The sequence below is a fragment of the Lactuca virosa genome, chromosome 5 (assembly GCF_052849685.1).
Source record: "Lactuca virosa cultivar CGN04683 chromosome 5, Lactuca_virosa_CGN04683_v6, whole genome shotgun sequence".
NCBI classification, from domain to species: domain Eukaryota; kingdom Viridiplantae; phylum Streptophyta; class Magnoliopsida; order Asterales; family Asteraceae; genus Lactuca; species Lactuca virosa.
The window spans coordinates 113,613,264-113,624,034 of record NC_136430.1 but is presented as its reverse complement, the minus strand read 5'-3'; positions in this window follow the sequence as shown (position 1 = coordinate 113,624,034).

Below are 10,771 nucleotides of genomic sequence, written 5' to 3'. Positions count from 1 at the left end.
CTTAGTCGTAAACTAGAAATTTTTCCAAAGGATTATCGAGGGAATTATATGTGATTTTATTGATTTCCTACACGTAGGAAATTATGACAATAACCCTAGATGAATTATTTAACTTAAAAGTTAACGGACAATTTTAATAATAAAATAAATTTTATTAACGGAAAGGGTTACAGTGACGGAATAAATTTCGGGTTGTCACAACATGCATAGTCAACTTTAACTAGAATGAGCACAGAAATAAAAATATGTCAACACGATAGGTTACAAAGCTCAAGTCGTGTGCTAGTAATAAACAACAGGTTTTTATTCTTCATTAGTTCTTGAAACTTTTTCAAGATCTTTAAGACTCCCACTGACCTCTTGACATATAAGATTCTCTTGTCAAGAATCATTCCTTGACAAAACAAATATTCAAGAGTTAGTGCGGATTCTTATCAAGATAAACACTTCACTCAATTGGTCTTAGTTGGTCTTTGTTTTATCCAAAACATCACAACTTACCAATTTCAAATGTACAAGAGTAGAAAACATTTTACTCTACATTTGATAAGTTTTTTAAACCTTCTTAAGATTATGTAACTCAAGTTACAGTCTTGGAGTATTACTCTAAGACTCAATTTTGGAACGAAGTATGACTTATCTTTTTGATTTAACCAATTCATCAATTCACGATTCCTCTTCTTAGTCAAACAAATGCACTAAGATGTCCTTAGAGGATTAATTTTTATATGGTTTCTAAATCACTAAGATAATCACAAAACAAGATACTCAAGTACTGTCCCATCTTTTCAGATTGGAGAAACTTTTATCTTTTTGCCTAATTTTATTATTCTTGTTCGTTCTGCCTTACATTGAAACTTTTCCAATGTTTCAGAATTACACTTAAACTTGTAAGTATAACCATATTCACTAAACTTTAGTAAATCATGACGAATAGCCTTATCGATCTTTGTGGTGGACCTGACCAGCGCACAACCAAGTGTACCCAATCCTATAGTCCTTCACTTGACTCACACGAACATGTGAACAATGAATTAGTCTTAATTTTCCGAAGATGAAAAATTCTCATTCATCATACAATACAAGTTGCATGATTCCAAGTTTCTATCCAACTGAAACTTGGGTAATGATAATCTTTCCTTATTTGGTAAATTATGACACTACCACAAACGAAAGAATCAAATCCATTTTCCAATATTGCTATCAATGGAATCATATAAACAACAATTTTTCACAAATGCCATTGTAAGGATATTTAAAATAAATAAAATTAAAACCTTTTCTTTTATTTTAAAACTTGAAGAAAAACTTATCCTTACAATGCAAATGCATATGAAAACATTGTTGTTATTTATTCCAGGGCAATCTATCACAACTCTTAAGCAACAACTCAAAATTCTGATCACCGAACCATGCGATCGAAATCCATCTTCGCGATCAGAATCAGCATATTCTTCCTTTAAGCTTCCTCTCTTTTCTTTGATTCTTAAAACATCAAAATGCGACCTAGTCACATCATGTAATAAGAATCTCAAAAGAGGAACTTAATAGAGTTAGATAGTGAACTTTACCCGAAGTAGAGTCAAACTTTTTGACTTTACCATCCTTATGATCTTTCAGGTAAATAGGGAAGCTTCGCAACCAATGCCCCTTCCTTTGGCAATAGTAGCATATGGCCTCTTTGGGAATGGTACACGGGACTATCTTATACTTATCCTTTCTCTTTACCATTTGGTCAACCGAGTTGACTATGTCCAATCCCTTTCCATTGGGAAGAGAAAGCTTTTCTGGATTTCCAATGTTACCATTGTCAATGTCCATGGAAGTTTGGGAAGTCGATCTTCCAATTAAATTTGCTTTACCAATGCTCCAAATCATTGTTGATTCAGCAGCATCAAGCAAATAGGTAAGAGCATTAAGGGTCATGTCATGGTCCGTCACATAGTAGTCCTTAAAGAACTCACTATGTGACTCAGTAAGTGATTGAAGAACCTAGTCAACAACCAAATTTCTCAATACTTTGACACCCAACTCTCCCGGCCTGTTTATATATGACTTCATCTCCAAGATGTGAGCACACACAGACTTTGCTTGCCAATAGTGCTTGAGTGACCTTGAACTTATGGGTTATGGAGAATAATTGGAGGAGGTGGATGAAGAGAAGTATGATTTCCATGATCCAATCACGGGACATCATCTTCATTAGGAAAGCTTGTTCCAAGAGATTTGGGAAGATCATAGTTGTCTGAACCAGACATCTACAATGGGAGAAATTCAAGTTAGTTGATTTAAGTCCTTAATATAACACCCAATATGAAATATTAAGGCTAAGACCCAACACAATATATTATATCTTGGAAGAGGGATGTCGTAATCCAAACTATAAAATATTTGAAGGTAGACGAATGACGATTCACCAATTTCCACCACGAAAAACGAAAAAGAATTTTAGATCTTAAGTGAATTGAAACTCCTCGATCCTTTGAGATTCATTGAACTTTTCAATGGCATGTTTAAATCTCGATTGTACCTTCTCAAGTTTGTGATTGGGATGCCGAGGATCACAAATATGGTGTGAATAACCATGCAAATTAACTTGGAACCCTTAACTTTATCACCTAATCGACGTGCCGGTTAACCACACGCGCTCCACCGATCTATGATAAACATTAAGTTACCATTTGCCACTCTTACTAGTCCATGTTAGTGTGCCGGTTAACCACACATGCTCCACCAACGACTTGGTAAGGTACAAAGTGTAATTTCATGGGTTAGCACCAAATTCACATTTTCCTAAAGTAACTAAGACTGGGAATTTAATAAGGTTTAGTTACTTTATATTTATCATTATACTTTTAATGAAAGGAGAATTAATGTCCTGTAAAACCCGTTCGTCTAACGACCCTCCACTAGTCAAGGAAGCGGTGGGTGAGAGTGGACTCCAATTAAATTGTCATTTTATAGGCAGTAACCTTATACCCCCCTTATAGACCGGCTTCGTGAATGAGGCCTACTAACGGTAAGACTGACTTACTCGTATATATATATATATATATATATATATATATATATATATATATATATATATATATATATATATATATATATATATATATATATATTAAACCTATAATATTATAATAGTATAAGGGTTGAATTTTAAACTATTTAAAATTCTAGGGTTGGAATTAAAGTATACATGGGGGGTAACTTTTCAAATTCCAAAACTTGAGGACATATTTTGAACAAGTCAAAAAAATTTGGTTTCCATAACTTATGAGTTTAAAGTAGTTTTTAATGAAAAAACTTTTCAAGTTCCATAACTTGAGGACAAGTTATGGAAGACTTTAAAACATTTAAAAATGAGACTCTTCATTTTCATAACTTATGGAAATTTTTATGAGTTTTAAAATTCATAAATGAGACTTTTCATATAACATGAGGACAAGTTACAAAAACACATTTTATGAACAACTTTTAGATCAATTTGGATCGAAAACAAATTATCACATAATTTTTCTATTAATCTAAACTAACTCATAAGAACAAGATAATTCAAATCATCAATCTTCAAGAAATTAGCATGAACATATAAACTAATACAAATCTTGAAATTATGACAATTATCTTTGAAATTAGATTAGCATGATCATTACCACATCAAAAACAGGTTTATAAGTTCAAAAACAGCTTAGGGTAATGTTCCTAGTCCAATTCCAGCCTTAAAAGTCGAAAATCTGCCCTATGGAGCACCAACTCATCGACTGCAGGAACCAACTCGGCGAGTTGGTTGAGTTTACTCTTGGACTCAGCGAGTTCCCTAGTGGACTCGGCGAGTCCATAGTCCAGAAAGCCAGAATTTTCGATTTTCAAGCTATTGCATCAAGTATAATTGAAAACCAAGCCTAGGCTCTGATACCATTGATGGGTTTTGTATACTACAAAATCCTATGGTGCACATACAACCCTAAATACCTTGGATCTATGTTTTCACTAATTATACATGCAAATGCTTTCCAAGGCATTGATCCTATAACTAGCATGCAATTGTCATATACCATATAAGATACTAGTTAGAGTAACATGCCTTTTATGTAGCTTGAAGTCTTGATGTATTTTGGCCTTAAGAGCTTAGCCCCAATAGTGTGGAAGCCTCAAATGAAGTCACAACACATCATGGACAAAGGATGAAACTTAAGAGAGAATTCATACACACCAAAACCGTCCATATCCTCCAAGAATAGATTAGTAGTGATTTTGGCTATGAAGTAACATATTTATATGTGGAATTCCAAAGGTCATGGGTTAACCCAAACCCATACCCATGGGTTTATGATCCATGGTTCATGTGGCCTAACTCTTTATGTATCCATACATAAACTTGGTCCAACATGGATCATAAGCCCAACACATATAAATATAACTAATTACCATAATTAGTCCCCATAGATTTAATTAGTCTCTTTTGATCACTAAATTAATTCCAAATTAACTCTCGATCAATACTAATTAAAACATATGATTTCATATTAATATATTAGAACTTATAATATATTAATAAATCATACATAACCTTCTCTCAAGATTCTATCCTAACAAATTGTCCTGATGATATGCAACCCAAATGGACCATGCTACTCTCGGGTCAAGTACATACCAATAATAGTTATGGGCTTAGACATCTAATTCAACAGGAATATCTAAAGATTTTACACATCCATGACACCAAAGAGGACCCCATGAAAATACAATAACCAGTGATGGATCTTCTTGTTTCCTTACACATGGCCTAATCAGAATCAATGTACCCTATGATTGTTGGTGGTGATGAATCTCTCTTGAAAAATAGACTCTTTGATGGACATCATTTAAGTATTTGAGAGCATCAGTTGTAGGCTTCCAATGTATTTCTATAGGTTTATGAAGAAATAGACTTAGTTGTTGTACAACATAACTAATATCGGGTGGGGTAAAATTGAGATACAACAGACTTCCCACCAACCTTAGATATTTTTCTAGATCCTTTGATGGTTGCCCGTCATCAAGATCCAGTTGTAAGTTCTTAATGACAGGTGTCAAAACTGGTTTAACACCGATAAGACCGGCTTTCAGAGAGAATACCCAAAATGTATTTTCTTTGATTAACATATAGACCATGTTCTGTTTGAAGTAATTCAACGCCCAAAAAAAACTCTCTTGCCCTAAATCTTTAATGGTAAAAGCTTTATGCAACTGATCTTTAACCTCATTTATTAACTTCTCATTGGGTCCTATGATTATTACATCATCAACATATACCACAAAAACTAAAAAATCAGCTCCTCCTCCTTTAACAAAAAGACAATGATTGTGTGTCGATTGTTTGAATCCAAAGCTTAGAATTTTGTTGCAGAATTCAATATGCCACTGTCGACTTGCTTGTTTTAGCACATATAACGACTTATTGAGCTTGCATACTTCTCCTTCCTTTGTTTTATTGTAACCTTGTGGAGGTGTAAGATAAAATTATGTTTCTAGAAAACCATGTAAAAATGTGTTGTTAATGTCTAATTTGTGTAAAAAAACAATTATTTGAAGTGGATAAAGAAAGTAACAATGATACAGTTACCACTTTGGCAACTGGTGAAAAACTGTCTTAATAGTCAATTTCATATGTCTGATTATATCCTTTTGCAACCAGTCGTTCTTTGTATCTCTCAACACTGCCATCGGCCTTTATTTTCACTTTATACACCCATTTTAATCCAATGGGTTTCTTATTTGGTGGTAAGGGCATTATTGTCCATGTTTATTTATCTTCTGTAACATCCCGAGATCAGGTATATCTCATTGGCCCCTTTTTTTTCTTTAAGTTGTCAATTTCAGTCCTTGAGAAGATGGGGTGATAATCGAGTACGCTGGGCGTACAGGAGTGTACGCTACGCGTACTCGTGAGCGTATTCATGACGCGGAGATCACCCAGTACGCTGGGCGTACTAGGCCCAGAATGAAACCCTAATTCTAAGTGAGCCCCTATTTAAAGAACATTATGGCCTCCTTGTTGGCCACCATTTCCAAAGACTTGTCCATCCAAAAACCCTAACCCTCATTCTTGTAGCTAGAGAGTACCTTTGACAGCTTGTTGGTGTGTTCTTGAGCATTAGAAGTGGAAAGGAAGCTTTGGAGAAGGAGTGAGAGCCTAAGCACTTGTATCTGAGCTTAGCAGTGTGGGAAGCTTCATTTGGAGGTATAAAGCTTCAAGCTTTCTTGCTCTTCTGTTTTGTGCATATGTTTGGGGTGTTTTAGGGTTTTTGTCCCCAAAGTTGATGGCTTTTTGAGTTAATGAGCCCAAGAATCCGAGATTTGTCCCTTGTTAGTGTATTTTGTGTTATAGGGTCATAAAAATCCAATCTTGGTCATTTAGAACTACTCATGCATGAGATATGAACTTAAGGAAGAAAAAGGATGAAGGTTTTGTGTGTTTTTATCCAAAGCAGCCATGCAAAGGAAAAAAGTCTTCGACTTTATGGATTAAGAGACATTAGGGAGTCCAGATCTGTATTTTGAGCCAAAGTCTAAACTGATTAAGACTATAGGTGAGAAAAGAGTAAAATTGGGATGTACGCTGGGCGTAAATCCCAGTATGCGGGGCGTAGGGGTCAAGCAGCCCGATGGTTATGTAGCAGACGAGTACGCCCAGCATAAGGAGCTGGTATGCGTCGCGTACTCACGAGCATTGACTTTTGTTGACTTTTAGGGTTTGGTCAACGAGTGGACTTTTGGGACTCATGGAGGGGTAAAATGGTCTTTTACCCTTCTGTGAGAGCATAGGGAGGGTTTGTCTGGCCTTATGAGTGTTGTTATTAAATAAGAGACATATGTTGTGTGTATTAGGCGGAGGCTAGGCAGGTGATACGAGTTTGAGACTACCCGATTGTTGACAGGTGAACCTTCTCACTATACTTTACCTTGAGTGGTAATTATGTGTGACCAGAGGGTTTGATGTGTTTTCCTGAGTTATGCATCTTATGTGTGATATGTGATGTGTACTATATTATGTGATATTTAGATCGGACCGGAGGGTCCAACGAACTGTGCTATATTATGACCGGACCGGAGGGTCCAACGAACTATGATACCGGAAGGTCCTCACTTAGACCGGACCAAGGGGTCCAACAAGTAATGAGACCGGAGGGTTCTCACCCAGACCGGACCAAAGGGTCCAACGAGCCATGGGACTGGAGGGTTCCACTGAGACACATCGAACCGGAGGGTCCTACCAAGTTATAGCCTCGAGTGGCTAATATGTGTATGTGGTATTTTGAGGAACTCACTAAGCATTCGTGCTTACCGTGTTATGTGTTATGTGTTTCAGGTACCTCAGAGGATCACGGGAAGGCACCGTCATGATTGTACACACACTGTTGAGATGGAGTTATGTCATGGATCCTGGATTTGATTCAATGTTTTGAAAACTTTGTTAAACTGATATTTGGTGTTTTGATAATATGACATGTGTTTTATGAGATTTAAAAATGAAAATTTTTGTTGAAAATTTTACATCGTTACATCTTCTAACGCTTTTAACTCTTTCTCCATAGCATTTACCCACTCAGGATCAGTAGAGGCTTGGGTATATGAATGTGGTTCATTTAAAGATGATACAGAGGTTAACAAGGCTTTGTGGGCTTCAGTGAGTTGATCTGATTGTTGAAATGGAAAATTTGGAATTGAATGTGGAGAATAATAAAGTTTGACAACAGAGGTACCTTTACAATGCATGATGCAGTCATTATTCCAAGTAGGTGGTTTTCTATTTCTCTTTTCATTTATTTCTTGTTTTTGTTTATGTTGCATTTCTTCTTCATTAAAAACGGGAACAAAATTATCTTCTTGAACATCAGGGGCATTTTCGTCATGAAAAAATGGATCACGCAAATCCATGTGATCAGGATTATAGTCATCTGTGGGAATGAAGTCCTGATGATTAATTTCAAATGGTATTTCTGCAGCTTCTTCATTTGCTTCATTTGGTAAAACATTGAAGTTTTCAACTGAGTTATTTTTGGGAAAAGGAAATATGGATTCATAGAAGATTACATCCCTTGACATGATTATCTTCTTATCAGTAAAATCATACAATTTGTATGATTTTTGACCTGGATTATATCCAAGAAAACAACACATGATAGCCCTTGATTCAAACTTGGTTTTGTGAGGAGTGACATTTATTGCAAAAGCCAAACAACCAAACACCTTTAAATTGGAATAAGAAGGCTTTTGTTTGTATAAACGTTGGAATGGCGTATTCCATTCTAGAGTTTTTGTGGGTAGAAGGTTGATGATGTAATTTGCCATTAGAATGGTATGTCGACATAAATGAATTGGCAGCTTTGACTGAGAAAATAGAGCAATAGCAACTTGTAACAAGTGTTGATGTTTTCTTTCTACCCTTCCATTTTGTTGTGGGCTATAAGAAACGGTTTTCTGATGTATTATTCCCAGAGAAGAAAAAAGTCTTTGACAATTTTTGGTAACAAATTCAGTTCCATTATCTGTTCTGATTGTTTTAACAAAAGTTTGAAATTGATTTTAAACATATGCAAAGAAATTGGATATGGTTTGAATGGTTTGGGTTTTATCAGCTAGTAGTAAGGTCCATGTTGCCCTTAAAAAATCATCATCAATTGTAAGAAAGTAAGATGCTCCAGTGATAGTTTTACATCTATAAGGGCCTGAATAAGCTTGAATATTTATGTTGTAAAATATTCACTATTAGGAAAAGGAAACATTTGTTGTTTTCCTTGATGACAAGGTACACAAGGAAGAGAATCAATCTTTTTAAGTATAAAATCCAAATGAATTAGAACATCACAAGAAGAATGTCCTAATCTTCTATGCCAAATAGAGAAGGAATCTCTATTTAAATTCCTCATATTATTACATGAATTTCCATTCAAATGTCTAGGAATATTACATTAATCAAACACTACAGAAACAAAGCTGCTATCATCCAGTATGTAGAGCTTCCCATCAACTTTCCCTTTTTGCAATCACCTTTTTAGTTGCTAGGTCCCGTAAAACGGAATATTTTTGTAATGTCCCAAAAATAAGACCCAAAAAATTTTCATTTTTTATTTAATAAAAACATTACTCCAACATTGTCATACAACCCCAAAATATCAAAATATGTCACTACATCAAAACATATCAGAGTAATCTCAAAATGTCGAAAAAGGTGGTATGTGCTCTGCAATCATCTCGGGCTCTTCCCTTTTGATCGTGAAGTACCTGAAATACAAACTAAAAACCGTAAGCACAAATCTTAGTGACTTACCTGCCCAATGAGTGTAACGGGCCCCGCCCACACTCGCATAACGGGGCCCGCCCAAACTCATATAACAGCCCCCACAGACATACAAATCATATAAGCATAACAAGCACATACACATGCAAGAGTCACACAGACATCTAGCATCCTAGATAACAATCCATGGGCCGACATTGGTGCCTTAGACCCACTAAACATGGTGAGGAAACTCACCTCGCACTGCTGAATCTCACAAAAAAATATCTGGCAGCTAGCCCGCTAAAATCCCCGAGCTATCACAAAATAACATCCAATTAATAATTGGATCCCGACTCACACTAAGAGTCCAACCTAGGGTAAAAGTCCTTTTTACCCTTTCCCTAACCTGGCCCAATGCCAAAGCCCAATCCTAATGTCCAAAAAGCCCAAATTCCAAAATAATCATCCAAGGCCCAAATATGGCCCAATTTTCCAAATTGGACCCAAACCCTTCATGGGCCTTCAACCGAAGGTCCAATAAAATATCCTTAGCCCAAAAATAATATTCTGATGGCCCAACAAGGCCCTAATCATCTAGAGACCAAACATGGCCCAACACTACGAGCCTAAACATTCTGAAGCCCATCTGCTGAGTACACGGGGCATTCTCAACTCGTACGCTAAGCATACTCGCTTAAGGGCTTGTAAGCGCAGCATACCTAGTTGTACGCCCAGCATACTCTACCCTTTTATCCAACTTTCTCATTTAGCTCTTAAAAGGTTAAGACTTTACTCCTACACTTAGATCTGACTTCCTTAAGGTGGTTTATCATATAAAGTTGCCAACTTTATGTGCATGCATGGCTTAATGAGACTCTAGAGCTCAAAATAGCTTAATAAAATGACTGAACACATGAATGAGATCATAAATACCATAAAGTTTGCATTTTTATGGACAAAGGAACCTAACGGACCCTAGATCTACCATCAATCACTTCTGGAGTGAGTCGAGAGACTCAACAACCCAACCATGGACTCAAAAAGCACAAAAATGGCACCAAACTAGATCTAGCATCATGGATTAAAAATATGGAAGCTTATGTCTTACGTCGTGAGGATGGTTCTAAAATGCGCCTCATGTATTTTTCTTGTCACGTCATGACCACCCAATGGTTATGTCGTGACACTCGATTTTCCCCAAAAACTAACATTTTGACTCCTTAAAACCCTAAATCGATCCATCCTAGAAGACGGGTGTTACATTGAATCGATTGTAAATGTTTAAAAGGAACCAATCAAGATTAAAAGTCTCTATATTGTTCCAAAATTAATCAAGAAGGCTGATACAACAACAATTAAAATTGGTGATAGATTAACAAGAAGACAGTTGGGTGATAGCACGTTTGAAGCTCCAAAATTTAGTGTTAACAGTATCAGAACTAGTTCTTTTAAGATTCTTTCCTTAAATGAAGTTGATCCAAACAATGTTGAGGCAGAGAAAGA